Below are 27,675 nucleotides of genomic sequence, written 5' to 3' on the forward strand. Positions count from 1 at the left end.
GCTTCATTGGTTGTCCCTGAGTTCTGGCGCTTTGAGGGAGGAAGGAAAACTTTTTGCGATCCACTTTCATTGGCAGGGGGAAGAGGGGAGAGGAACTTCGGAGAGCATTTGAGAAAGCCACTGGGTGAAGCACCCACCACCCTGGAAAGAGGGGGGGGGAGTTGGGGCAAACCGTGAGATGAGGGGGATGGGCTCGGGGGCAAGCTGTGAGTGGAAGGAGTGGGTGAGGTGGGGAGGGAGGGGGCTGGTTTGATATGGGTTAAGAGAGGCTGCCAAAGGAAAATTTGGGGAGAGAGTTGGGGTGGAGCCCATATTAACTAACATACCAGAGTTGGCTCCACCAGCGACTAGAAAAAAAGAGAGGAGGGCAGCCGGGAGAGCAAATGTCATCATTTTAAAACTGCAGGAGGCAGGAATACATCAACATCATCACAGCAACACAGCCTTGGTCTTTTTCTCGTCCTTGGCACATGGACCCCCAGGGCTTGCCACACCCATCCTGCAAACGACAGTTGACATCCCACAAGATTTCAACAGTCCTCCAGTCAACTATAAGTAGAGAGAGCTCTCTGTCTCCATTCAATTGCACCTCCACTTGGCTTCTGGTATCTCCAGGATGCCCACCAACCTCCAGCCATGAAGATCTTCTGTCTCCTCTCTGTTGCCGTCCTCTTCTTGATGCTGCTGGCTCCAGGTATGACCTTCTTCTCAGGTGTTTCTTCTCCGAACTTCACATCTCTCAGCTTTCCTCATTTTAAACCTGCCTCTGAATGTTTACTTGCAGGGCATCCCAAAGGGATGAGTGTTGGGTCCTCTTGCCCCTCTGCCCTCCTGGAGAGCTTCCCCAATGGGGCATCTGGCTGGCCACTGCAAAAAGAGGGGCCTGATCCAGCAGCCAGTCTCTTCTTATGATCTTCTTGCCATGCTAATCCTAAAACATGAAACATAATTCAAAGAAGCTGCTGCTTTAAAATTTTTTATCTTTGCAGTGGGGCAGAGAGCCAGTTTCCTGGCAAGGGGGCTTCTCTCTCCCAGTGGCTCTGGCACAGCCTTCCCTTCTGCCTTGGCTTAGACCAGGCATATCCAACAGGTCGACCGCGATCTACCAGTCAATCACGGGGGTGCTGCTGGTCAATCGTGGGATTAAAGAAATCGCCTCCCCTCCAAAAATTGTGTTTAGAAAAGCTCAACAACTTTGGTCACTCCCCGCTTAAAAAGCTGAACAACTCTAGGCATTGACAAAGGGTAGATCACTGAGAGTTTTTTAATACTGGGAGTGGATCGTAGTCGCTTGGGAGTTGGAGATGTCTGGCTTAGACCATCTGCTAAAGCTGCAGGTGGGAGGGGAATGATCTCAGTCTCCAGCCCAGACCGCTTCCTTGCTTTCCTCCTGCACCAGCTGTCCCCAACCTGGTGCCCTCCAGATATCCCAGGCAGCAGGGCCTTCGGGGAAGGTGTGGAAAGTGTAGAAGGCCAGGCCTTGGTGGGTGGGTGGGTGGGTAAGTGTGTGGGAGAAAGCAAGCTTCAAAGGGTTTTTCCCCTTCCAGATTTCACCGAAGCCCAAAATCTCGAGCCGCAATGTGTCCGTAGGGGAGGGAGATGCAAGTATTTCAGCTGTGGCGTCAAGGAAAGAGAAATTGGATGGTGTTCAGGAGACAAACTTTGTTGCCGTTGAGGTGAGTTATATGGAAATGTCAATTGTGCCCAGGGCTGAAGAAAATGTGTTCCAGAACAGCTGAGGGAGGGAGCTGGGTATGTTTAGCCTGGAAAAAGAGAGGAGGAGACTTTTCCCCGCTTGTTTCGGAGGGTAGGACACAAAGCAAGATTCAGACTAAAGAAGGACTTTCTGATGGTAAGAGTTGCTCAACAGAGGAATGATCTACCTCATAAGGTGGTGGACTCTCCTTCCTTGGGAGCTTTTAAGCAGAGGTTGGATGGCCATTTGTCAAGGATTGTTTAGTTGTGATTCGAACCTTCCCCGGGGTTGGAGTAGATGGCCCTTGGGGGTCCCTTCCAATGCTACAATTCTACGGTTCTGGGCTATGCACTTTGGGAGGCCTGGTTGGGGCTTTGCAATCTCATGTACCTTTCCTCTGTTTGTTTTCCTAACCCAGAGCTGCCCCAAACTACAAGGAGCATCTGAGTCAGCCGCACCCCCTTCATCCCTCATTTTAAAACCGAAAGCGCTGGGAGAGACCCCTGCTGGGAACCCTGTTGAGATCACTCAGCTTGATGGACCAATTGATGGAAGTCAGCTTCTGATGTCAGACGTGGGCCTGTGCCCCAGGGTGCCACCCCCTTCCTTTGGGGCCGGGACCAAAACCAAGATTTCAACTCCACTGCGTGCAATAAACCTCCACGTTTGCCATTCATAAATATGGCAGTGTTTCTCTTTAATACCTCTGACCACCAGGAACCAAAGTTTCGTTTAAGGCCAGAGCTGGATCTAGGGAACTGTTGTAGTTAATCCTTTCAAATATGAGGAATGGGCTGTTGTGCTTCTCCCAGCATGAAACCTGGAATCTCAGGTATAAAGTCATGCCTGGGGAAGCTCTGACCTTCCAGATGCAACTCCCGTGCAAATGGTAAGGGGTGGGATCCAGAGCTGTTATGCAAGTAACATCTGTATCAAGCGGCCTGACCCTTCTTCTTCCTTTATACCTTAAGACTCACACCAATGCAGATTTTAACCCTAGACCAGATTTTCACCCCCACCCCCACCGCCTGATTTGCTTAACATCCAGTCCAAAGAAGCGTTCTGCGGAACTCAAAAGCTTGTTCATTTTTTGGTGACCTGTAGTCAGTCCAGTAAAGGCATTGGCTTACATTGGATATTGTATTTTAGTCCATGGTGGTATGATTCTGATTCTGATTTGTATACCACCCTTCAGTTGTAGATTTTGGGGCAGTTGACTACATAAAAACACAAAATGCATCATAAACAAACAAACAAAAACAAACAAACCAAAATCTCCCCCAAACCACACTGAGGACCTCATCCAATCACAGAAAATGCCCATTCTTGGGTTCCCACCCTCTGGACATCTTGGGGAGGAGGAACACAAAGAACGGCCTCAGGTAATGATTTCAGGGTCTCAGTAGGTTCGCAGGGGGAGGGTCTCCTTGAGGTCTTGAGGTATGATGGAATGGAAGCAAGAAAAGAGGCGGAGGAGAGCATCAGCTGCATCAAATCTTGAGAGTTATGTGAGTGTCACCCAGATGATGGGGTGGAAGAACTCACCTGAAGGGGCCTCACCTGTCCAGGGATGATCACAAGGTTTTGGACAGCTTCCAACTCACCTTTCCTTAAGAAATATGATAGCCACCTTCAAATATCAAAAGGGCTGTCACACAGAAGATGAAGCAAGCTTGTTTTCTGCTGCTCTGGAAAGTAGGGCCCAAACCAATGTCTTCAAGTTACAAGAAAGGAGATTCTGACTAAATATTCAGAAAAAACTTTCTGACAGTAGGAGCTATTTGACAGTGGAACAGTCTCCCTCAGGAGGTGGTGGCCTCTCCTTCCTTGGAGGCTTTTAAGCAGAGGTTGGATGGCCATCTGTCATGGAGGCTTCAGCTGAGATTCCTGCATTGCAGGGGACCAGACTAGATGACCCTCACAGTCCCTTCCAACTCTACAAATCTATAATTCTATGAGACAGGGATGGGGATCCTGGGGTTCTCCAAACAATATTGGAGACTACCTACTGCTACTCATCACAATGCCTTTGTTCTCCCTCCATTGACATGGCAGGAGACTGTGGGAAAAAGAGGCACATTTGGGCTGTAGTCCTGTTTGTGGGGATCTGGTTGGATACTGTCCGAACAGCCAAGGGAGTTGGCAGGAGCCCAGACCTTCCCAGCCCTGTTTCAGGATATTGTACACATGGAGGAATATCGTGTCTCCATGGAATCCTAACCACATGTCCTGTCCTGGCCTCTCTGTGTTCTTCTATTTATGTGTTTCACACACCAGATATTATAGTCCAAGAGAAATCAAGACCTAGCACACATTTTCACAACATGGACCTACACAAAGGTTTCCAATGCTTGCATTTATTAAAAGACAAAGCTAAAGCGTTTTTGCAGGCAAATCAAACCCAACTTCCGATCCTGAGTCCACTTACTAAGGAGTCATGGCCACAGTGGGGCTTACTCATGAGTAGACAGGCAGACAAGATGGAGAGGTGCCTGCCTGCAATTTGAGAAATGCCCTTGTGCAAAGTCATGTTTGGAAAAGCAACCACGAAACCTGGATGGCACCCCTGACTGGCAGAGAGAGAGAGAGAGAGAGAGAGAGAAAGAAAGAAAGAAAGAAAGAAAGAAAGAAAGAAAGAAAGAAAGAAAGAAAGAAAGAAAGAAAGAAAGAAAGAAAGAAAGGGTATTTGACTGAACAAAAAGTCCCCTCAACCCATCACACATTTTCACAAAATGGACCAACACAAAGGTTTCCAATGCTTGCATTTATTAAAAAGAAAAAGCTAAAGCACTTTTGCAGGCAAACCAAATCCAAGCTCCGATCCTGAGCCCACTTTCTAAGGAGTCAGACAGGATGGCTCCCTCTTGACTCCTTCCCAGAACCGCCTTCAGCAGCATCAAGCAAAGCGGTTTCTTCCCCAGCAGAGATGGGGGGGGGCATTCAAGGCAGCTAGCTGCACATCAGAGGAGAGCAGGGAGGTCTTCCTTTCACCAGAGGTCTTGCACAGGAGATCTGCAGAGAAACACGCCTGTGAGAGGAGGAAACACTGTTAATATGGGTGTTGGTGGTGGTTCTGAAAACCCAAAGCAGTGACTCCCAACTGGGAGGCAGAAGAGTTCAAATTGCACACAGAGGGTCTGTTTTGCAGAGGGTTGGACTAGAGGACCCCATAGGTCCCTCCCAATGGTACATTTTTATTCTATGAATGTAGGAGAGTCTTCTGGGCATTTCTTGTATGCACTTGGCGGAACTTGAGAGGGACTTTACTACCACACATACATTTTTTCTAATGTGGTTCATTTACCTCATTCCTATTTTTGCAAACAGCAACCCCAGGAGAGGACACATTTGAGAAGATCTTTGTTTGTGCATTGGTGTGCGTGCATTTAACTATTTCCCTTCCAACTCTACAATTCTGTGATTCTACCTTCACAGGGACGTTCCACACAGGTTGCCTTTTCTATTTGAGGAGGGTCAGTGACTGAGCCCCCTCTCTCTCATGCCAGGAAGAGCTGTTCTTTGAGCCAATTGGAGGCATTCCTTCCCAGGCTAAGGGGAGTTGTGGCTGAGGGGCCAGAGAGCGTTCATGGGGGCAGCAAGGGGAGAGGAAAGGGTCTTCAACCCCCTGTGCACAGGCTAAGATTGTTCCCCCTCACAGTGGCTGTAAAGGGAACGAGAGAGGGGTGGGCTGGGGGGGGGCAGAGTGATGAGTCTCATGCATTGGGATCATGAGACACTACTGACTAATTTTCAAGGAAAGCTAACATTTGATTTAACTCACCTTAACGGCGGCAACAGGCTTGGCCACCACACCTAAAAAGTTGCCTTTGGGGTGGATAGCACCTTGCTTGCATTCTCCCACCTCGCCGTCGACATCTCTGATGACAAGCTTGGGCTGGAGGAGGAGGAGGAAGAAGAAGACTTTGAAGGCTTTGTCTCTCAGGACTGACCTTCTCCACCTTCCACAACTTCTTCCACAATGGCCCTGTTGGCCTGGACACCTGGAGGGCACCAGGTTGGGGAAAGGTGGTGCAGGAAGAATGCAGGGCTGGAGCAGAGAGTCAGTCCATTTTCCTGCTGCCTATCTGCAACTTCAGGACGGGGTCTGAGCCAAGGTGGTAAGGAAGGCTGTGTCAGAGTCACTGGCTTCCCTGGGCAGCCACTGGCAAACTGGGAGAGAGAAGCCCCCTTGCCCAGGAAACTGGAACGTTTTCATACCCACCCCAAAGCTGAGTGCACTGAAGCACATTATTACAGATTTGAAAGCAAGAGCTTTCGTGGATTATATAAATGAGGTAATAAGAAGAGCCAGACTGATGGATCTGGCCAAAGGGGGCCCATCCAGACCAGCATCCTCTTCTCACAGTGTCCAACCAGAAGCCCCATTTGGGAAACTCTCCAGGAGGACATGGGGCAAGACCCCACCTCTTGGGGAGCCATAGCAAATGGTGTTCAGAGACCATACCTGGAGCCAGCAGCATCAGGAAGAGGACGGCAAGAGAGAGGAGGCAGAAGATCTTCATGGCTGGAGGTTGGTGGGAATCCTGGAGGTTCCAGAAGCCAAGTGGAAGAGCAGTTGACTGGGGAAGGAGAGGTCCCTCTACTTATGGGTGGCTGGAGGACTGATGAAATCTTGCGGGATGCCAACCGTCGTTTGCAGGATGGATGTAGCAAGACCTGAGGGGCATGTGCCAAGGACCAGCCAAAGACCATAGAATCATAGAGTGATAGAGTTTCACAATAGCCCTTAAGCTATTGATCCCTGCTTGATGCTGTGGAACGTGATTCTGGGAAGGAGTCAATGTGGCAGCCATACAGGGAGACCCATACGTTGACTCCATAGATGTTTGAGATTCCTTCATGACTGCAATATCCTTAAGCAGGCTGGCAAGGAGCATTGCGATGTGGGGGCAAGTGGAGATGCTAGGAGCTCTCCCCAATTCCCATTCCGATTCCCCAGCAATCCTCAGCCTGAGGTTGGCATCTTGTGCCTCTATGGCCTCGCTGGAGGTCTTCCTTAGAAGGCCATGTGTTCTGCTTCACATACCATGTGGTCAGCCAGCCCTGCTGCATTTGGGGAGCCTCCTGCTCATTCTGCTGAGTGGAGCCCTGAACCTCTGCCCCAAATCCAACCCTGACGGCATCTCTCCTCTTGGTTGCAAACGAGTTGGCATCCAGCTGCACTATGGCAACAGGGGGGCTTTGACCAAAAGGTTATTTATATCGTGGATTGTAGCGTGTCCTCAGTTCCGTCTCATTCACGGGGTCCTATACCAACAGAAGGTTAGAATCTAAGAGAGGAGGTTGCTGAACTGGTCGGACTAGTTTCTGTGTGAGGCAATGACTCTGGCCAGCCACAAGAGTGTCCTCATGAGCATCTCAAAAGAACGAGCCAGTTGCAAGAGCAGCAACTGAGTGAAGGGGTCCCCCAGACTAATGGGTGGGCCTTTCCTCCACCCCCAGCCCCTAACTGCCTGGTGTTGCCCCTCTCCAGACCTCCAGATCAAAAAGGGCCTCAAATGATGATCCCAGGATCCAAGACGGTCCTGGGCTAGTTTGAGAGTTTTGCTGGAAACTGGTTGGAAGCTAGAGGCACAGAGATGGGCTTGCTGTGTACTGAATCCAAAGCTGTGACTGAGTAGGAGGGTTTTGTGGGGTGGGGTGGGGTGGGTTGTTAAGGCTTTCAAGCCCATAATTTTATGTTCAGCCTGTCTATATGTGTAAATAGCACCAGTTACAGGTAGGTAGCCGTGTTGGTCTGAGTCGAAGCAAAATAAAAAAATTCCTTCAGTAGCACCTTCTGTTTCTAGTGTATCTGAAGAAGTGTGCATGCACACGAAAGCTCATACCAAAATATAAACTTAGTTGGTCTTTAAGGTGCTACTGAAGGAATTTTTTTAAATAGCACCAGATATCCTAAAGACAGCACAGCCTCTGCTGACCTTCATTCCAAGGAATCCAAACTCTGGGCAAGCACTGAAACGCCTGGGTTTTCTCACCTCTCAGAGATTTGGGTGCTGGGTTTGCCCTTCAGGCTCTTGGGAAAGGATGCTGAAGACATCTCATGGGGCCCATCTCTGTGGAGATTGCAAAAGACCAGCAACTGCCTGCTAAATATCCAGGCCCAACAAACACTGAAATAATGGGCTAATGCTGCCAATTTCTTCCAAAGTCCCATACAATACAAGCAGCACGCAAGGGCACAGGATTCAATCAAGTTTCACTCAAGTATTAAACAAATATCAAAGACAGTACTTACAATTCGTATAAAACCACTTATCTTAGATAAGACCACTTAGATTAGGTTTAGATTAGACCACTTATCTTGGCTTACATTTACATATTCACTGGTGATGTAAATGTATCAAAGCCACCTGAGAGAACCTTGTGTAAAAGAACTTGAGCATTGTGGCCTAAGCCAAGACAAGTGGTTTCATACGAATTGTAAGTATTGCCTTTTATATTTGTTTGTTTAGATGTATATTAGTGATTTAGTTCGAATACTAATAAGACCTGGTTTATACCACCAGTGAATGCATTAAACATAACTGAAAGCAGAAGGAGAAACTACTGAAGAAGCCCGTCATATGGGCGAAACAGGCGAAAAACGCCGGCAGCCTGTCTACCATTGACACCTCGTTCGACCTGCTGCCACTTTGCTGACCGCTATATAACCTCAAAGACCATAAAGACTGGTTTGCCTTTCGGTATTTATTTGTATATGCTATCTGCTTGACGTTTGGTTTTGGCTTCTGTGTCAGCACTTGTACATGGTTCTAGTATTGTTTTCTTTTTGTACTAATAATACTTGATTGAAACTTGATCAAATATCCAGGCCCGGCTCTAGGGGTAGTCTCGGGAGCCAATGTGCTGACTTCCTGATGTCAAGGAGTCCTCCAGCTCCGCCCCCCAGGAGGGGCAGGGGGCAGCTGCCCCCTGTAGGTCAAGGAAAACAATGGAAATACTTAACTAATTGACCAATCATATCAGTCCTAACCCAAGTAACAAAAGTACTGTCCCCCCCAAAAAATTTTTCCTGGCTATGCCCGTGGGTTTATCCATGACCAAACCCCTGGTTGTGGGTGACCCAAACTGCCCCTCATGCCTTTGTAAACTACTCTGGATCTTTCTACAAGCAAGTAGCACATAAATAGAAAAACTCCTATCACCTTTGGCCAATGGGAATTGTAGTCCCAAACATCTGTTGAGCACCAGGTTTGTGAAGACTGTGTTTGACCCAGGTGTGAATTGTGACCTGTGTCCAATCTCCCGTCTTCCTCCTTCGGGCCCCATCCCTACAAGGACTTCAAGACTGGCGTTCTCGCTCTCTGCCATTGTGGACAATTCTCTGCTTCCTTTTCCTGTACAGAAACTGGTGGAGACCCTGTGCTGGGAAGGCCTGTGGGCTGTGCTCTTCCTCCTCTCCCCCTGCAAGATTTCCAAAGACCCCTGAAGGTGTCACAACCCCACAGTGACCTATAAACACAGAGAAGCTCCCCACCTCCGCTCCATCCTGGAGTCTCTGACATTCAGCCTAGAAGCTCTTCTACCTTGTCTCTCTGCTGTCTTCTTCTTCCTTCTACCAGGTAAGGCAGAGTGGGAGACCCTCCTTTGCAGAGCTAGAGGGCTAGGGCAGCAGTAGCCAATGTGGTGCAGACCAGATGTTGATGGGGACCCCCAGCTCCCTTCCGCCCCAAAAGCCAGAAGGGCTAGCAGCCAGGAATGGTAGGAGATATAGTCCAGCTATGTCCATAGGATGATGGGGAGGGAATAGCAAGAAATGGCCAGCACCCAAAGAAAGGAAGGGAGGAGTAGGAGGAGGAGATGCTTGATGTAAATTTATTGATCAATAAATCCCTTTAGCTTTGGCCAATATAAATATAGGCCTTCGCCAGGCATCAAAATTCATTGTCCAAACAAAGTGCAGGAGTCTTGCATAAGAAAATATTGCTTTCTCTGCCTTTGCTATCAATGGACATCCCTGGTCCTTCAGATATGAAAAAGAAAATGCAGGAACTCCCAAATTTGCTGTGAAATCAAACTGTTGCTCTTTCTTGACTGTTGCTGGAGTTCCCTGTGTGGTTGCTCAGGAGTGGGGGAAATAGAGTCATTTCAAATTGCAGGACAGCCTACTAATTTGGCACTTTCTGGACAATACGCAAGCTGGGACCAAGTTAACCTTCCAAATTCTGTCTTTTCTGAATTTTGCAATGCACTTCTGCAGTCAAGTAACGTAGACCAAAACACCGAGCGTGGTGTAATGTGTGCCTATATTGGTGAAAAAAGCATGCAAGAAATGTTACACTGGGAGGAAATTGCCTTGCAAAAATGTCCATATTAGGTAAAATTGCAGTAAAACACCTGCATATTAGGAAAAATTCGCACAAAAATGCTGATGACTTTTCTGGAGAATGTTTCTGTATGTGGATAACTTAACTTCCATTTGGGAAAATGAAACACTGTGTAAAAATTGAAATTGACCAAATTGACCACCTCTCTCCATTTTGCTGCTGTTTTCAGTTAGTTCTGTATTATAATGTGTGGGCCATTGTTGTTTTGATGCTTTGAGCAAATCCTTTGTGGAAGGGAAGAACCAGGGCATGCATTTTAAAATAGAAATGAATAGATCTCAAACATTGTTTCCTGTGGGAGTGGGAGAGTTAGTGGCAGATTTTCTTGCGGGCACTTTATTTAAAAAAATGAAGTTTCTCCAAGTCTCTCCAAGTCCATATGCTGGTGTGGTAATCCAAAACATCTGGAGGGGAACATGTCTAAAAGAGAGTGATGCGCCAGCTGTTTTGGTTTCCCGCTCCCTCTGGCAGGAGCTCCAATGGCTGTTGACAGCATCATCTCTTCCTCAAAGAACTTGGAACAAAGGGGAGCCACCACCGCTCAGATCCTCAAGCTCACCTTGACTTCAGCTCTCGTCTGATGGCCGTTTCCATCCATATCGAGAATGGAATTGCTGCAGCTCACCCTGAACTTGAGGGCAAAACATCCCTTGACATGAATGGCTCCAGAGAAACCCTTGGCCCTGGGAGCGTTTTGTCGGATAGTGACACTCTGACCTCCGTAATGCCAAGGCTACCAAACAGCCGGATCAGTGGGGGAGGCTGCGTGCGGCGAAAAGGTGGAAGAGATGCAGGAATTTTCTAATGGGAGGTAAGGTGGATTCATAGAGGAGTGCAATGGAGACGTCACAGGAAGCTGAGTGTCGGGAGATTCGGGAGAGATAAAACCAAGGGCTATTTTGTTCAGCTTGAAATGAAACGATGGAACTCCCTGGCACAAGAGGCAAGGATGACCACCAACTCAGGTGGCTTGAAATTTATACCAGTGGCCAGTACTTTTTTTCTAAATAAAAGGTTTAGGCGGTACTCTTATTAGTTCAAAATTAGTTCAAAATGGGAAGAATAAATATAGTAAATGGACAAAAGTACAAAGATTCACAAAATGTTTAAGGGTATGTTTCCCCCTGCGTCTTCCCAGAAGAAACCACTGCCACTGGCTGCTAGCCATGAGGGAGGCAACCATGCTTCTTAATGCCAGTTGCTGGGAATCCCATGTGATCCATAGCCATTGGTAGCCTACAAGGAGGACTGAGTGAACACCACTCTCCCCACTTGCAATTCTGGGCCAATGATGTTCAGAGGCCTCCTGTGTCCAGCAGGGGGGAAAGAAAGTTGCCATCCTGGCTGGTAGCCCTGGGCAACCTTCTCCCCCAAGGATCTGTATCTCCTCCCTTATCTTTATTGTAGGCTGAATGCATTTCAGAAAATGCATTCTTCGAGGACAGTCAGTGGGCACCAGGTTCTGTGGTTGTTATTGCAAACATGGCTTTGCACAAGAGCATTTCTCAAATGGTGGGCCAACCCCTCTTTCCCAGCCCCCCCCCAACTTCTCCTTGTGCCTCTTTCTCCATGTCTCCTCCCCTGGGACGGGATGTTTCCTAAGCAGGACTTGACCAGGGCACAGAAAGCGGGGAGGAAGTGGAGAAAGAAGAAGCAGATTTCAACAGAGCCCAATGTGATAATTGGAGGTGTCAAAAATGGTGCGGGAGGCTACATTTTATTTGTTCAAATGGCCTAATATGTTAAAGTGAGTTATAAATGCAAATATTGAAAAAATCTGCGTAGGTCCATGTTCTGAAAACGTTTGTGGGGAGGGGGGGAACTTGGGGGGTCAGAATCTACTATCCAATGTGTCACACATAAAGGTAAAGGGACCCCTGACCATTAGGTACAGTCGTGACCAACTCAGGGGTTGCGCGCTCATCTCGCATTATTGGCGGAGGGAGCCAGCATATAGCTTCCAGGTCATGTGGCCAGCATGACTAAGCCGCTTCTGGCAAACCAGAGCAGCACATGGAAACGCCGTTTACCTTCCCGCTGTAGCGGTTCCTATTTATCTACTTGCATTTTGACGTGCTTTCGAACTGCTAGGTTGGCAGGAGCTGGGACCAAGCAACGGGAGCTCACCCCGTCACAGGGATTCGAACCGCCGACCTTCTGATCAGCAAGCCCTAGGCTCAGTGGTTTAACCCACAGCGCCACAAACTCAGAATAACCATTGTTAGTCCTCAACATTATCTGGAGAACGCCAAGCTCCTCATCCTTGTCTTCTTAAGGAAGGGGGTGTTGATGGATGTCCAAAGCCTCATTATCAACCAAGACAGGTGAGGCCCCTCAGGTGAGTTCCTCCTTCCCATCATCTGAGTGACACTCACCTAAGTCACCAGGTTTGGTTCAGATGATGCTCTCCTTCCCCTCCCTCCCTGCTTCCATCCCATCATACCACCATGGGCTCAATTCCAAAATCCCCTGCAAGCCAATGCTTTTTCTGGATTGCTCGCAGTGGAGTTTAGGATCCTGACCAAAAGGAAGTGGGAATTCCAATATGGCAGCTAGCAATAAATGCCTCCGTTAGCTCAAGAGCCCAGAGCCAGAAAATGTCGACAGCTCCAAAATATTTTAAAGTCTGCAAACAGAAGCTATTGTTGCTTCGGATAAGAAGCAAGTAGAGGAAAAAAGGCAAGTGAGCCCCTCTAAATGTGGTCAGCCAGCCCTACTGGATCTGGAGATCCTCCTCCTCATTCAGCTAAGTGGAGCCCTGGACCTCTGCCCCAAATCCAACCCAGATGCCACCTCTCCTCTCCTCTCCTCTCCTCTCCTCTCCTCTCCTCTCCTCTCCTCTCCTCTCCTCTCCTCTCCTCTCCTCTGGCTTGCAAGTGAGATGGCATCCTACTCCACATCCACAACCTGTAGGGTGTTGACACCTGGAGGCTTAGGCAAAAAAGGTTGCTCATCTTGCTGTGGATCAGGGGGTGCCCTGCATCCCTTCCAATTCTTGGGGTCTTGATCCCAGGGAGGGTTCGAACCTCAAAGAGGAGTTTGCTGAGCTGGTCAGACAACGTTCTTTGTAGGACTAGGACCTTTGCTGGCCAATGGAGTGTCCTCATCAGCATCACAAAAGAAGAAGGCAGGTGGGAAGAGCTGCAAGTAAGAGGGATCTCTCAGGCTAATGCGTGAGAGTCTCCCTGGTTCCCACCTCCATGTAGGTTCAAAAGCAAGGTACCGAGATGATCCACGAGGGAAGCTCACTCCCCCTGGGCCCTGGGGGGAGTTTACAAAGATATTATCCTCTTTCATCTTTGTTTATTTCTTCACCAATGGTCTCAACTATTGTGGGAGCTGTGCCATTAAGGCAACCGGAAAGTGGAAGCCGTCAATTTGATTTCTCTACAACCCTTCATCTGAGGACCAGAGTGCAGTTTAAAATACAAAAACATCAATATACATACCATATTAAGAAACAAAACAATAACACCCGCACATAGACCATAGATTTTTCCATTAGTCTAAGGCTGGGAGAAGAGGAATGTATTTGCCTGACACATAAAGGAGCAGAGTGAGCCTCCCGGGTAAGAGCAATTCACAAACAGGGAGCCACCACAGACAAGACCTCGTCTTGTAGTGCTGCCCTCTGGCCCTCGTGTGTGTGTGTGTGTGTGTGTGTGTGTGTTTAATTTTTAAATTTTAAAAACCTTTTTTTGATATATTCAAATTTAAAACAGAAAACAATGTTATGTATAAACAATCAGAGCATACATTCTTATGTATATAAAAAGAAAAACACAAAACTATTATGGACCTCTTGTGAAGGAGGCACACGAAGAAAGGCTTCTGATGATGATCTCTGGGTCCAGGTCACTTCATATGGAGAGAGTCCGTCCTTGAGATTTTGTGGTCCTGAGCCCATGTATGTGTGAGAGCTGTGTTGGAAGCAGCCTGGAAGCTGGAGACACACATTCCTGTTTGCTGTGTAGGGGATCCAAAGCTGTGATGAACTGAGAAGGATGATTTGGGGGGTGTTAATGCTGTGACCCCATCCATTTTATGCTCAGGATCTCTCTATATGTTCAAATAAATCTATATCTCTGTTCACATTCAAGGAAACCAAACTCTGCGCAAGCACTGAAACCCCTGGGGTTTCTCAATGCTCAGCAATTTGGCTGCTGCGTAACAATATTTATAAGGAACCTGAATTGTGTTATTTGCCCCCTTTCTCCAGCTTCATCCCTCAATCTTGTTGCATGCCAAAGGGTGTCTTTGACATTGCTGCTCCCCAATCCCACTCCGCCCCCCAATATCGCCTTCTGATCTAGGCTAATTCCCAAGTTCACTGTGCTGAATCTGGTAGTTGCTTGGCACAACTTTACTGCCTGTGGGCATTCAATGGAGCAAGGCTTGTCCGTTAACTTGAAGCAAGACCAGGTGGTGAAATGGGATTAGCCATGTGACAACAGGTTCCCCACTTTGCCTGCTGGGTTTGAACTTCAGGCTCTTGGGAAAGGATGCTGAAGACATCTCATGGAGATTGCAAAAGACCAGCAACTGCCTTCTTGATTTCACAGGCACAGCCCAGACCAGCAACTCATGACTGGCACTGATACTTCTCCCCCTTCTTCAAATTCAAATATAAAAGAATTGCCCTGACCTTGTTGTTGTTGTTTAGTCGTGTCCGACTCTTCGTGACCCCATGGACCATAGAACGCCAGGCACTCCTGTCTTCCACTGCCTCCCGCAGTTTGGTCAAACTCATGTTCGTACCTTCGAGAACACTGTCCAACCATCTCGTCCTCTGTCGTCCCCTTCTCCAAGTGCCCTCCATCTTTCCCAACATCAGGGTCTTTTCCAGGGAGTCTTCTCTTCTCATGAGGTGGCCAAAGTATTGGAGCCTCAGCTTCACCTGACCTTGTAGTTCCCCCTATATATTCACAACAATGCACAGAAGCATCAAGCAAGCAACACAAATACCATAAAAGCAGCACAACACACACACACACACACACACACACACAGAGCAGGACAGTGCTCAAAGAGTGTCCATAAAACATAAAAAAGAAGGTTAAGACTCCCTTCCCTTGAATGGATCTGGAGAATGATCAAGAGCATGGAAGGTCAACAGAATCATTTGGTGCTGGAATGATGTACCCAAGGCCACAGATGTCCAATTGTGTATAGGAACCCCTGCTCTTCTCCCATGCAGACCCATTGCATCCTCAAAATCTATTCCAAAGTATTGGGCAATGTGGGATACAAGCCTCCAGATCAGCTTTGGGTGGTGCCTAGGGAGAGGAGAGGATTCAGCAGAACTCAGTTTTTGAAGTTGGTGACAACCTGTTGAGTTGGAGAGGGTGGTGAGCAATCCCAAGTGGAAATGCTTCCATAAGATATGGACATGCAGGATTGAGCCAGAGAAGAGCCCTGCAGGTGGGTGAGGCCAAAGGCCCTCCTAGTTGGGCCCCCAAGCAGGTGTGGTGTTGGGAGATTACCTGGCTCTTGGGCACAGGCTGCATGAGAAGAGCTACATCAGGGCTGGACTATTTCCCCCCAAAAGTTTTGTACCTCAGCTGCACATACTTTCTGCAACTATGCCAGATTTGAAACAGAGCTGTCCTTCCAAGTGTTCTCCTTCCATGAATTCTGCAAGGCAGTTCAATCGTGTAATGTGTACTAAAACACATTGTTGTTGTTGTTTAGTCGTTTAGTCATGTCCGACTCTTCGTGACCCCATGGACCACAGCACGCCAGGCACTCCTGTCTTGCACTGCCTCCCGTGCATAAAGTCGTGTAATATGTATCCATATTGGAGAAAATAGCATGCAGGAATTGGGGGGGGGGGACTGCCTTGCAAATAGGTGCATATTAGGCAAGATTACATGGAAATGCCTGTGTATTAGGGAAAACGTCACACCCAAATGCTGATGAGTTTTCAGGAGCTTGTTTGGGTTTCTAAGCAAACTGGTGTGGAATCAGGGAGAGTGAAGGGAAGGCACCACCTTGGGGAGATTTAGGGGAGATTTCAATCATTGGGGCAGGTTTTGTGTGGGGTAAAGGTGGAGGAGATGCAGGGGTTTCCTAAAGAGAGGTAAGGTGGATTCATAGAGGAGTGCAATGGAGACATGACGGGAAGCTGAGTGTCGGGAGATTCGGGAGAGATAAAACCAAGGGCTTCTTTGTGCCTCTTGTAGTAAAACTATGAACTCCGTTGCCCAGGAGGCAGGGAGGACCACCGACTCAGATGGCTTGAAATGCAGGCCAGACGCTGCTAGCCATAAGGGAGATGCTCTGCCTCCAACATGCTTCTTAATGGCAGTTGCTGTGAATTCCATGTGATCCATAGCCATTGGTAGCTTGCAAGGAGGACCTGAGTGAACACTGCTCTCCCCACTTTTGATTCTGGGCTAATGATGATCAGAGGCCTCTTGTCTCCAGCAGGGGAGGGAGAAAGTTGCCATCCTGGCTGGTATCCATGGGCAACCTTCTTCCCCAAGGATTGGTTTCTCCTCCCTTATCTTTCTTTTCATCAGGAAAACAGAGGCAAGCTTCCCTTCTTCATCCATCTGATGAGCGTAAAAACACAGCCACACCCCTTTATGTCTGCTTTTAATCCAGAAAGAAGCTCTGATCCAGATGAAAAGAAGAGGGGTGGGGGAAGAGATAGGAGGAAAAAAAGAAGAGGCGAAAAAGAAAAAGAGAGGTAGAGCGTTTTGATGTGGGGGTGAGCACCATCATTCCAAAATTGCAAATGGGAAGGCGAAGAAGAGACAAAGGTCAAGAACACATAATAATATTTATAGCAACGCAATTGTGGGAGTTGGGGAGACTGAGAGGAGATCTGATAGCCATCTTCAAATGTGTGAAGGGCTGTCACAAGGAGGAAGGGGCAAGCTTGTTTTCTCCTGCTCATTGTGGGGAGGGCTAGATGGGCTGTAGCCCCGGGCACCAGATTTTGAGGGGGGAATGAGCCAGATGCCCCCATGCAAGGATCCCCACCTTACCTGCTGCTGGATAACTCTGCCCACTGGGGACACCAAAAGATGCCATGCCACTGTGAGCAGAGAGCAAGACACAAACCCACAGATTCACTTTCTGAGTTGCTCAACAGTGGAACGGGGCTCTTCAGAAGGTGCCTGATTCTCCTTTGCAGGAAGAATTTAAGCAGAAGTTGGATGGGCGCCTGTCAGGGATGCTATAGCTGTGATGCCTGCATTGCAGGGGGATGGACTTGATGATCCTTGGTGTACCTTCTGTGAACCTATGATTCTGTGGTCTTTGGCTGGTCCTTGGCACATGCCCCTCAGGGCTTGCCACATCCATCCTGCAAACGACGGTTGGCATCCCACAAGATTTCAACAGGCCTCCAGCCACCTATAAGTAGAGGGACCTCTCCTTCCCCAGTCAACTGCTCCTCCACTTGGCTTCTGGTACCTCCAGGATTCCCACCAACCTCCAGCCATGAAGATCTTCTGCCTCCTCTCTGTTGCCGTCCTCTTCTTGATGCTGCTGGCTCCAGGTAAGGCCATCTTCTCAGATGCTTCTTCTCTGAGCAGCTCCACAGCTCTCAGCTTTATTCATGTTAAACCTGCCTCTGAACACCACTTGCTGTGACTCCCAAAGAGGTTGGATCTTGCCCCATGTCCTCCTGGAGAGTTTCCCCAATGGGGCTTCTGGTTGGACACTGTGAGAAGAGGATGCTGGTCTGGATGGGCCCCCTTTGGCCAGATCCATCAGTCTGGCTCTTCTTATTACCTCATTTATATGGTTCATGGAAGCTCTTGCTTTCACATCTGTAATAATGTGCTTCACTGCACTCAGATTTGTGGTGGGTAAAAGAACGGACCAGCTTCTTGGGCAAGGGGGCTTCTCTCTCCCAGTTTGCCAGTGGCTGCCCAGGGAAGCCAGTGACTCTGACACAGCCTTCCTTACCACCTTGGCTCAGACCCTGTCCTGGAGGTGCAGGGAGGCAGCAGGAAAATGGACTGGCTCTCTGCTCCAGCCCTGCATTCTTCCTGCACCACCTTTCCCCAACCTGGTGCCCTCCAGGTGTCCAGGCCAACAGGGCCATTATGGAAGAAGTTGTGGAAGGTGTAGAAGGTCAGTCCTGAGAGACAGAGCCTTCAAAGTCTTCTTCTTCCTCCTCCTCCAGATTTCACAAGAGCCCAAAATTGTAATCAGAGGTGTCGCCGGCAGAATGGGAGAATGGTATCAAGGTGCTTTCCACCCCGAAGGGTACTTTTCGGTGTGGTCGCCTAGTCTGTTGCCGTTAAGGTGAGTTAAATCAAATGTTTGTTCTCCTTGAAAATTAGTCAATGGTGTCTCATGATCCCAATGCATGAGACTCATCACTCTGTTTCCCCCCCCCCAGCCCACCCCTCTCTTATTCCCTTTACAGCCACTGTGAGGGGGAACAATCTTAGCCTGTGCACAGGGGGTTGAAGACCCTTTCCTCTCCCCTTGCTGCCCCCATGAAAACTCTCTGGCCCCTCAGCCACAACTCCCCTTAGCCTGGGAAGGAAAGCCTCCATTGGCCTCAAAGAACAGCTCTTCCTGGCATGAGAGGGTGGGGGCTCAGTCGCTGACCCTCCTCAAATAGCAAAGGCAACCTGTGTGAAATGTCCCTGTGAAGGTGAATCACAGAATCACAGAATTGTAGAGTTGGAAGGGAAAGTGTTCAATGCACAGCAACGCACACTCACAATTATCTGCTCAAATGTGTCCTCTCCTGGGGTTGCTGTTCGTAAAAACAAGAAGGAAAAAGAACCACATTGGGAAAAATGTCTGTGTGGTAGAAAAGCCCCACTCAAATTCCCCAAAGTGCATACATGAAATGCACAGACGTCTCTCTTACAATCATAGTATAGAAATGTAGCATTGGGGGACCCTAAGGAGTCATCTAGGCCAACCCTCTGCAAAACAGACCCTCTGTGTGCAATTTGGACTCTGACAACAGTCAGCTCTTCTGCCTCCCCAGTTGGAGTCATTGCTTTCGGTTTTCAGAACCACCACCAACACCCACATTAACAGTTCTCCGCCTCTCACAGGCGTGTTTCTCTGCAGATCTCCTGTGCAAGACCTCTGGTGAAAGGAAGACCTCCCTGCTCTCCTCTGATGTGCAGCTGCCTCGACTGCACCCCCCATCTCTGCTGGGGAAGAAACCGCTTTGCTTGATGCTGCTGAAGGCGATTCTGGGAAGGAGTCAAGAGGGAGCCATCTTGTCTGCCTGTCTACTCATGAGTAAGCCCCAGTGGGGCTTGACTCATGAGTAAGTGGGATCAGGATTGGAGCTTGGATTTGGTTTGCCTGCAAAATGCTTTAGCTTTTTCTTTTTAATAAATGCAAGCATTTGGAAACCTTTGTTAAGTGAAAATGTGTGCTGAGTTGAGGGGATTTTTTGGTCACTCAAATACACCCCCCTCTCTCTCTCTGCCAGTCAGTCATGCCATCCAGGTTTTGTGGTTGCTTTTCCAAACATGGCTTTGCACAAGGGCATTTCTCAAATTTCAGGCACCCACCTCTCTCTGGGGTCTCCCCGGCCCCTTTCTCTGGGTCTCCCTCCAATTTTCCTGCTTTCATGGGCTGCTGCACAGAGAAGGACTCAATCTTTCACAAACAGAAACTGAACAGAGCTGAAAAAGCTAGGGGACATACACTGCAACATTTCTGCCATGAAAATAGGGGTGTTCCTAATAATAATAATAATAATAATAATAATAATAATAATAATAATAATACTCCATCCGACTGGTTTCCCCAGCCACTCTGGTTGCTCAGAAATATTTATAAAAACATCATAACACATTAAACATTAACGAATCTCCCTATACAGGAATTCCTATAGATGGCTCAGGGGTTGCACCTACCGTCCAACATTTCTCTGATGGAAATGGGGATGTCCTTAGGAAAAGTGGGACATTCTGAGATCAAATCAAATCAACTGTGGGAAGCTTCTGTAAATCCAGGACTGCCCCCGGAAGACAGGGACACTTGGAGGGTTGGAGGGGCGTTTAGAAAGAAGACAAGGTTGATGAGGGAGATGGCGGAGGGAATGGAGAGTGTTGTGGACAGGACCGCCCCAAAACATTTGAGGCAAACTACAAAATGGTTGCCAGTGTGGTGTAGTGGTTAAGAGCGTAGACTTGTAATCTGGGGAACCGGGTTTGCGTCTCCGCTCCTCCACATGCAGCTGCTGGGTGACCTTGGGCTAGTCACACTTCTCTGAAGTCTCTCAGCCCCACCCACCTCACAGGGTGTCTGTTGTGGGGGAGGAGGGAAAAGGAGATTGTTAGCCGCTTTGAGACTCCTTCGGGTAGTGATAAAGCGGGATATCAAATCCAAACTCTTCTTCCAAACTCTTCTTTCCAGCCCTATCCTGGGAAGAAGGGGTGAGTTAAAAGCTTAATTACGATCAAGGGGGGTGATATCAGCCATGCCCGGGTCTTGGGCATTTCTTGGGCACTGAATCTGATGCCCCTGTGGATCCTGCCACCCGAGGTGGCCTCTGCACCTTGCCTCATGAGCGGGTTGGCCCAGCATGTAGATCTCTGTCCTGCATGGTAGCAAAGGAAGAGATGGGGGAGGATGGATAGCAGAGCTGGTGGAGAGGAAGGCAATGGGCGGGGGACAGAGTGGCTTCTGGACAAGGCATGCATACTTTCCAACATTTCTCTAGTGAAAAGAGGGGTGCCCTGTTCCATCATCATCATCATCATCATCATCATCATCATCATCATCATCATCATGTTATTACTTATAACCTTTGGACTGGGTTGCTGCAGCCACTCTGGCAGGCTTCCAACTTATAGAAAACCCTGATGCCACTTCTCCTTTCCTTGCAAGTGAGATGGCATCCTATTCCACATCCGCAACCTGTGGGGTGTTGACACCTGGAGGCTTAGGCGAAAAAGGTCCCCCCCCCCCCGCCAATCATATTTTTTCAATTTTAAAAAGCACAAAAATTCCAAAAATACAAAAAATATTACAAAAACAACACATAAAGAAAAAAAGAAAAACAATAAAAGAAAAATAATATCCAAATTAGGCAATTTTCACTTTTCAACTTAATTAACTTTAACACAATTTATCAATGTCTAACTATTGTATCTAATCTATGAATCTATATCTATATCTTTATAAATTCAAACATCCTCAGCCAATTATTTTTAACCTGACTCAATACTAGATTTGTTTTCCCATCCCAATATCCTCCATTTGCTCTCCTCAGCCTCAATTTTATACCCCAGAAATTTTTCCATACATTCAAATATTGATTCTATTGTCATAATATCAACTTAGCACTTTATTCTAACATAGCCCCCCTCCGCTGGACTCAAGGTCCCCTAGGTGAATCAGCAAGTTCCTTAGATCATTCCAGTTCGGGCCGACTTAATCAATCAGAGAATAACACCTACTATTATTCATCACCCCACTCCCACTCTTTCAGCCTTTTCCCACCACACCCCCTTCTTCGCCCCCTGCTGTCTCCCCACCTCTCTGACTGTTGCACAACACCATCCAACGGCCTTTCCACATTTCAAACCCATCTCGATTTTTATTCCACTTAAAACTTTCCCCCAGTATGGATCCTGCCCTCCCTCTCTCACTAGGAGGGCAACATTCCATGCTGGTTCTTCTTTGTTCATTTTCTTGCTCCCCCCCCCCCACTGGGGGAACAATGCTCCAAACAGTTTCCTCGTCTTCTTTAACATTGTCCATAGCTTGTTTGTTGCAGATATTGCATAGCTTCAATCTCTGTTAAACTTGATCCTTTCCCATTCTGTTTAGAGTTCTGACGTAATTAATTTCTAAAGTCCAAAAGCAAATCCAAAAACATCTTGTAAAAATCATCAGAGTCAGATGATGTTGAGTCTTCTGGCATCCTGTTTATCTCAAATTGCATGGGAACTTCCAGGCAGGCTGGCAGTGGAATTTGCTACCAAGGAGTGTGGTGGAGTCTTAATAGTGACTTGCTGACCCTCCAGACACCCGACTCCAGCTCCCCCCCCCGGGGGGGGACTTTCCCCAGTCCAAAAGTTCACTTTTACAGGGCTTATAAGTTAAATAAACCTTCCTCTCCTTTGCCCTATCTTGGGGAGAAAGTTTTAGGTCCACTTTCTGGCAAAATAAAAGTTTCCTTTGAAGTTCCTGGCTTTGGGTAAGTTAACTGCTTCTTAAATCGCTCAATGGGGGAGATCATCTTCTGCTTTTGAATCTCCTCCCATGGCCAATTCTTTACAAATTAAAAAAGATTTTCCAGATCCTTTTTTTGTACTCACGGTGTACAGTGTCCAATTGCTTAAATTTGCAGAGAAATCCACTGCTCCTCCGCTGCAGGCTCTGCTGCTTCGCTCTGTGGGGATAGCGGTAGGCTCAAAAATGGCGCCCGCAATTCAACTCCGCTCGCTCTCAGGGCTCTTAAAAAGAGCTTGCCGGGGAGCGGAGGTTTCACTTTGGGGCGCAGCCAAGCTCTTATGCCCCCAGAACGCTCAATCTGGGGTTCTTGGGGGGGGGGTCCGTGGCGCTCTCGCAGCTCCCCTCTCCCTCACAGAGCCAGGAACCTCGGAGCTCAAGGTTTCCTCGCCTGTCTGCGATGGCAGTAGACCGGAAGTCCGGCAAAAAGGTTTCTCATCTTGCTGTGGATCAGGGCGTGCCCTGCATCCCTTCCAATTCTTGGGGTCCTGAACCCAGGGAGTGTAAAAAATCTAAGAGAGGAGTTTGCTGAGCTAGTCAGACAACCATCTTTGTAGGACTAGGACCTTCACTGGCCACTGGAGTGTCCTCATCAGCATCTCAAAAGATTAAGGCAGGTGGGAAGAGGTGCAATTAAGAGGGATCCTACAGGCTAATAGGTGAGCCATTCCACCATCCTCATCCCCTAGCTCAGGGGTAGGCAACATGAGGCCCATGGGCCGGATGCGGCCCAATCGCCTTCTCAATCCGGCCCACCAACAGTCCGGGAACCAGTGTGTTTTTACATGAGTAGAATGTGTGCTTTTATATAATACTAGTGTATTTTAGCCCGTTCAATAACGGGCGCTAGAACATCCTGGGGTTCGGAGAAGCGCTCACACAGTGCTTCTCCGAACCCTGGGACCTGTCCTTGCTGTCGGCGGCAGGGGGGCAGGAACGGAGGAGAAGAAAGCTCTGCTTTCTCCTCCTCCGTTCCTCTCCCCAAGCCGCGGACAGGAAGGAGGCATCCCGGGGTTCGGAGAAGCGCTTGTGCAGCGGTTGGCAGCCGCAGGGAAACGGTAGGTGGGGGGGAGAGCGCGCACGTGTGTGCGTCCAGTCTCTGCTGTCCAATCCCTGTGTCCCTGGGGCCCATGCGCAGTAACCCAGGGACACACGGGAAAACTGGACGCAGAGACACTTGGACTTTATTATATAGGACTTCTGGGTCCAGGTCAAGAAGTGGGGTGGGGGGAGAGATCGGGAAAAAAAAGAAGAGGTGAAAAAGAAATAGAGAGGTACTGTAGAGCATTTTGACGTGGGAGTGAGCACCATCATTCTAAAATTGCAAATGGGAACACAACAAAGAGACAAAGGTGAAGAAGACATAATACCATAATATTTATAGCAACACAATTGAAGGAGTTGGGGGGACTGAGAGGAGATCTGAGAGCAATCTTCCAATGTGTGAAGGGCTGTCACAAGGAGGAAGGGGCAAGCTTGTTTTCTCCTGCTCATTGTGGGGAGGGCTAGATGGGCTGTAGCCCAGAGCACCAGATTTTGAGGGGGGAATGAGCCAGGTGCCCCCATGCAAGGATCCCCGCCTTGCCTGCTGCAGGGCATCTCTGCCCCTGGAGCCTGGCCCCCACACTGAATGGCCACCAAGCCAGTGTTGAGGTGGGGGTGGCAAGAGCCACCATGGCCAGACAGGCTCCCTCCATGTGGGCAGGTGAGGAGGGAGCACTGCATGGCCCTGTGAAGCCTCGGTGCCCCATGCCTGCCCAGCAGGGAAGGCGTCTAGAGTTGGGCTAGCAGGAAGGGTTTTGTTCTGCGCTCAGTCCCTGGTCCCGCCTGCAGAGCACCCCCCCCCAAAGGGACATCAAAAGATGCCGTGCCACTGTGAGCAGAGAGCAAGACACAAACCCACAGATTCACTTTCTGAGTTGCTCAACAGTGGAACGGGGCTGTTCAGAAGGTGCCTGATTCTCCTTTGCAGGAAGAATTTAAGCAGAAGTTGGATGGGCACCTGTCGGGGATGCTATAGCTGCTATACATGCTTTGCAGGGGGATGGACTTGATGTTCCTTGGTGTCAATTCTATGCACCTACGATTCTGTGGTCTTTGGCTGGTCCTTGGCACATACCCCTCAGGGCTTGCCACATCCATCTTGCAAACGACGGTTGGCATCCCACAAGATTTCATCAGTCCTCCAGCCACCTATAAGTAGGGGGACCTCTCCTTCCCAAGTCAACTGCTCCTCCACTTGGCTTCTAGTACCTCCAGGATTCCCACCAACCTCCAGCCATGAAGATATTCTGCCTCCTCTCTGTTGCCGTCCTCTTCTTGATGCTGCTGGCTCCAGGTAAGGCCATCTTCTCAGATGCTTCTTCTCTGAGCAGCTCCACAGCTCTCAGCTTTATTCATGTTAAACCTGCCTCTGAACACCACTTGCTGTGACTCCCAAAGAGGTGGGATCTTGCCCCATGTCCTCCTGGAGAGTTTCCCCAACGGGGCTTCTGGTTGGACAGTGTGAGAAGAGGATGCTGGTCTGGATGGGCCCCCTTTGGCCAGATCCATCAGTCTGGCTCTTCTTATTACCTCATTTATATGGTTCATGGAAGCTCTTGCTTTCACATCTGTAATAATGTGCTTCACTGCACTCAGTTTTGCGGTGGGTAAAAGAACGGACCAGCTTCTTGGGCAAGGGGGCTTCTCTCTCCCAGTTTGCGAGTGGCTGCCCAGGGAAGCCAGTGACTCTGACGCAACCTTCCTTACCACCTTGGCTCAGACCCTGTCCTGCAGGTGCAGGGAGGCAGGAAAATGGACTGGCTCTCTGCTCCAGCCCTGCATTCTTCCTGCACCAGCTTTCCCCAACCTGGTGCCCTCCAGGTGTCCAGGCCAACAGGGCCATTATGGAAGAAGTTGTGGAAGGTGTAGAAGGTCAGTCCTGAGAGACAGAGCCTTCAAAGTCGTCTTCTTCTTCCTCCTCCTCCAGATTTCACAAGAGCACAAGAATGTACTCGGAGATGTCGCCGGCGGAATGGGAGACTGCAAGCAAGGTGCTATCCACCCCAAAGGCAACTTTTTACGTGTGGTGGCCAAGCCTGTTGCCGCCGTTAAGGTGAGTTAAATCAAATGTTATTTTTCCTTGAAAATTAGTCAATGGTGTCTCATGATCCCAATGCATGAGACTCATCACTCTGTTCCCCCCCCCAGCCCACCCCTCTCTCATTCCCTTTACAGCCACTGTGAGGGGGAACAATCTTAGCCTGTGCATAGGGGGTTGAAGACCCTTTCCTCCCCCTTGCTGCCCCCATGAATGCTCTCTGGTCCCTCAGCCACAACTCCCCTTAGCCTGGGAAGGAATGCCTCCATTGGCTCAAAGAACAGCTCTTCCTGGCATGAGAGGGTGGGGGCTCAGTCGCTGACCCTCCTCAAATAGCAAAGGCAACCTGTGTGAAATGTCCCTGTGAAGGTAGAATCACTGAATTGAAGAGTTGGAAGGGAAAGAGTTCAATGCACACCAACTCACACTCACAATGATCTGCTCAAATGTGTCCTCTCCTGGGGTTGCTGTTCGTAAAAACAAGAAGGAAAAAGAACCACATTGGGAAAAATGTCTGTGTGGTAGAAAAACCCCATTCAAATCCCCCAAAGTGCATACATGAAAGGTTCAGAGGTCTCTCTTACAATCATAGAATAGAAATGTAGCATTGGTTCCGGTTTCCGCCGGCAGGAATGGCGGACCTGTTTTCCATCCCTCTGACCTTCGTAAGGAATTTGGCGGTTGCTAGGGGAGTAAATGGCAACCCCCTACCCTCTCCGGGGGTTACGGAGAGGGGCCGCTGGCCCGCGATGCCCCCAGACCCACTCCGACTGTTTATGGAGTGGGGGGAGCTTGGGCTGAAAAGCACTTACGAGGGCCAGGACTCCCGGACGCTAATCTGCATGGCGGGGATTTCCATGGTTAAAGAAGATAATTAGGCTTAAAACTATGGACATACTTCAGAAGGAGGGGAAGAAGCGCTGTTTACTGCTGAGAAATTTATGCTGCTGAGGGAGAGGAGTCAAAGGCTGTATATCATCTGGAAGAAGGATTGATGGGGACGGAGCGATAAGGGAATTGAGTTTTTTTTTATTTTCCTTCATATGAGTTACTTCGTACCTTCCCAGACGCGATGTCCTGGCTTGTTTGGAGTGAAAGAGAAGCAAAAGACTGTGTGAGTTGAACTTTATAAACTGTTGTTACTGAGCATATTTTTTAAAGATGTGGAGTTGCCGATGAGAAAAGCCCCCCCCCTAGTCGGACGGAAGGAGTCCTGGACGCGTTCGGAGGATTTATGAGCTGTGACGCACTTTGAATTGGAGCAGCGACCTGAAGCTAAGTTCAGCTATAGGGCAAGGAGATCCATTAATTTACCAAGAGTTTATGGTTTGATGTTTGGGTCTTCTGCCTGGAAAAGCTGTAAATTTTATAAAGATCGTTAATCTTCATGGCTATGAGAGAAAACGAAAGTGATTTGAGCTTTTTAAGATGGCGCTGCTTCGACGCAACAGGGAGCTCCAGACTAAGAAGATTTATGGGGAGGCTGGACTGATTAACCCACACAGGAGAAAGAACATTTGTGAAACCTTGTTTGATATTTATCTCAGCAGCTGGGAAACAATCGGTTGAAAGTGGAAAACATCTATGTGACTGTAAGGGGAAGATCTGGATTATTATGAACTTGGAGGACGATTTGAACTTTAGAAAAAAGACGGCAGTGGACGGTTGCGAGGAATCCCCAATTTCTTGAAGCATGGGAACCCAAATAAAAAATTTTCTAGACGATTTGGCATAACATTCGGTTTGATTGATATATATATGTGTATAATTTGAAATAATGAATGTGATATAATTGGTTTTAATTGGAAAATTAATAAAAATATATTTTTTAAAAAAATAGAAATGTAGCATTGGGGATCCTAAGGGGTCATCTAGCCCAACCCTCTGCAAAACAGACCCTCTGTGTGCAATTTGGACCCTGACAACAGTCAGCTCTTCTGCCTCCCATTTGGAGTCACTGGTTTGGGTATTCAGAACCACCACCAACACCCATATTAACAGTGTTTCCTCCTCTCACACATGTTTCTCTACAGATCTCCTGTGCAAGACCTCTGGTGAAAGGAAGACCTCCCTGCTCTCCTCTGATGCACAGCTGCCTTGACTGCCCCCCCCATCTCTGCTGGGGAAGAAACCGCTTTGCTTGATGCTGCTGAAGGCGATTCTGGGAAGGAGTCAAGAGGGAGCCGTCCAGTCTGCCTATCTACTCATGACTCCTTAGAAAGTGGGCTCAGGATTGGAACTTGGATTTGGTTTGCCTGCAAAAGCGCTTTAGCTTTTTCTTTTTAATAAATCCAAGCATTGGAAAACTTTGTGTTGGTCTATATTAAGTGAAAATGTGTGCTGGGTTGAGGGGATTTTTTGGACAT

At 48.4% G+C, this 27,675-nt stretch overlaps 4 long non-coding RNA genes across 4 annotated transcripts; 3 read left to right on the top strand and 1 right to left on the bottom strand.

The window, feature by feature from the left end:
* The first annotated feature begins 555 nt into the window (after window positions 1-555).
* LOC118082125 (uncharacterized) lies at window positions 556-4,291 on the top strand. Its single transcript, XR_004692191.3, has 3 exons — window positions 556-694; window positions 1,548-1,676; window positions 2,115-4,291. It is a non-coding gene; the product is annotated as an uncharacterized LOC118082125 (long non-coding RNA).
* A 151-nt stretch (window positions 4,292-4,442) lies between these two features.
* Window positions 4,443-6,305, bottom strand: LOC118082885 (uncharacterized). Its single transcript, XR_004692311.3, has 3 exons — window positions 6,162-6,305; window positions 5,478-5,591; window positions 4,443-4,724 (listed from the first exon to the last, which is right to left on the bottom strand). It is a non-coding gene; the product is annotated as an uncharacterized LOC118082885 (long non-coding RNA).
* Window positions 6,306-17,429: 11,124 nt separating this feature from the next.
* On the top strand, window positions 17,430-19,391 carry LOC118082851 (uncharacterized). Its single transcript, XR_004692308.3, has 3 exons — window positions 17,430-17,554; window positions 18,188-18,309; window positions 19,083-19,391. It is a non-coding gene; the product is annotated as an uncharacterized LOC118082851 (long non-coding RNA).
* Window positions 19,392-24,199: 4,808 nt separating this feature from the next.
* Window positions 24,200-27,615, top strand: LOC148686496 (uncharacterized). The gene is made up of 3 exons (XR_015949259.1): window positions 24,200-24,565; window positions 25,199-25,324; window positions 27,343-27,615. It is a non-coding gene; the product is annotated as an uncharacterized LOC148686496 (long non-coding RNA).
* Window positions 27,616-27,675: the final 60 nt, after the last annotated feature.

Source organism: Zootoca vivipara, chromosome 3 (assembly GCF_965207765.1).
Source record: "Zootoca vivipara chromosome 3, rZooViv2.hap1.1, whole genome shotgun sequence".
Lineage (NCBI taxonomy): Eukaryota > Metazoa > Chordata > Lepidosauria > Squamata > Lacertidae > Zootoca > Zootoca vivipara.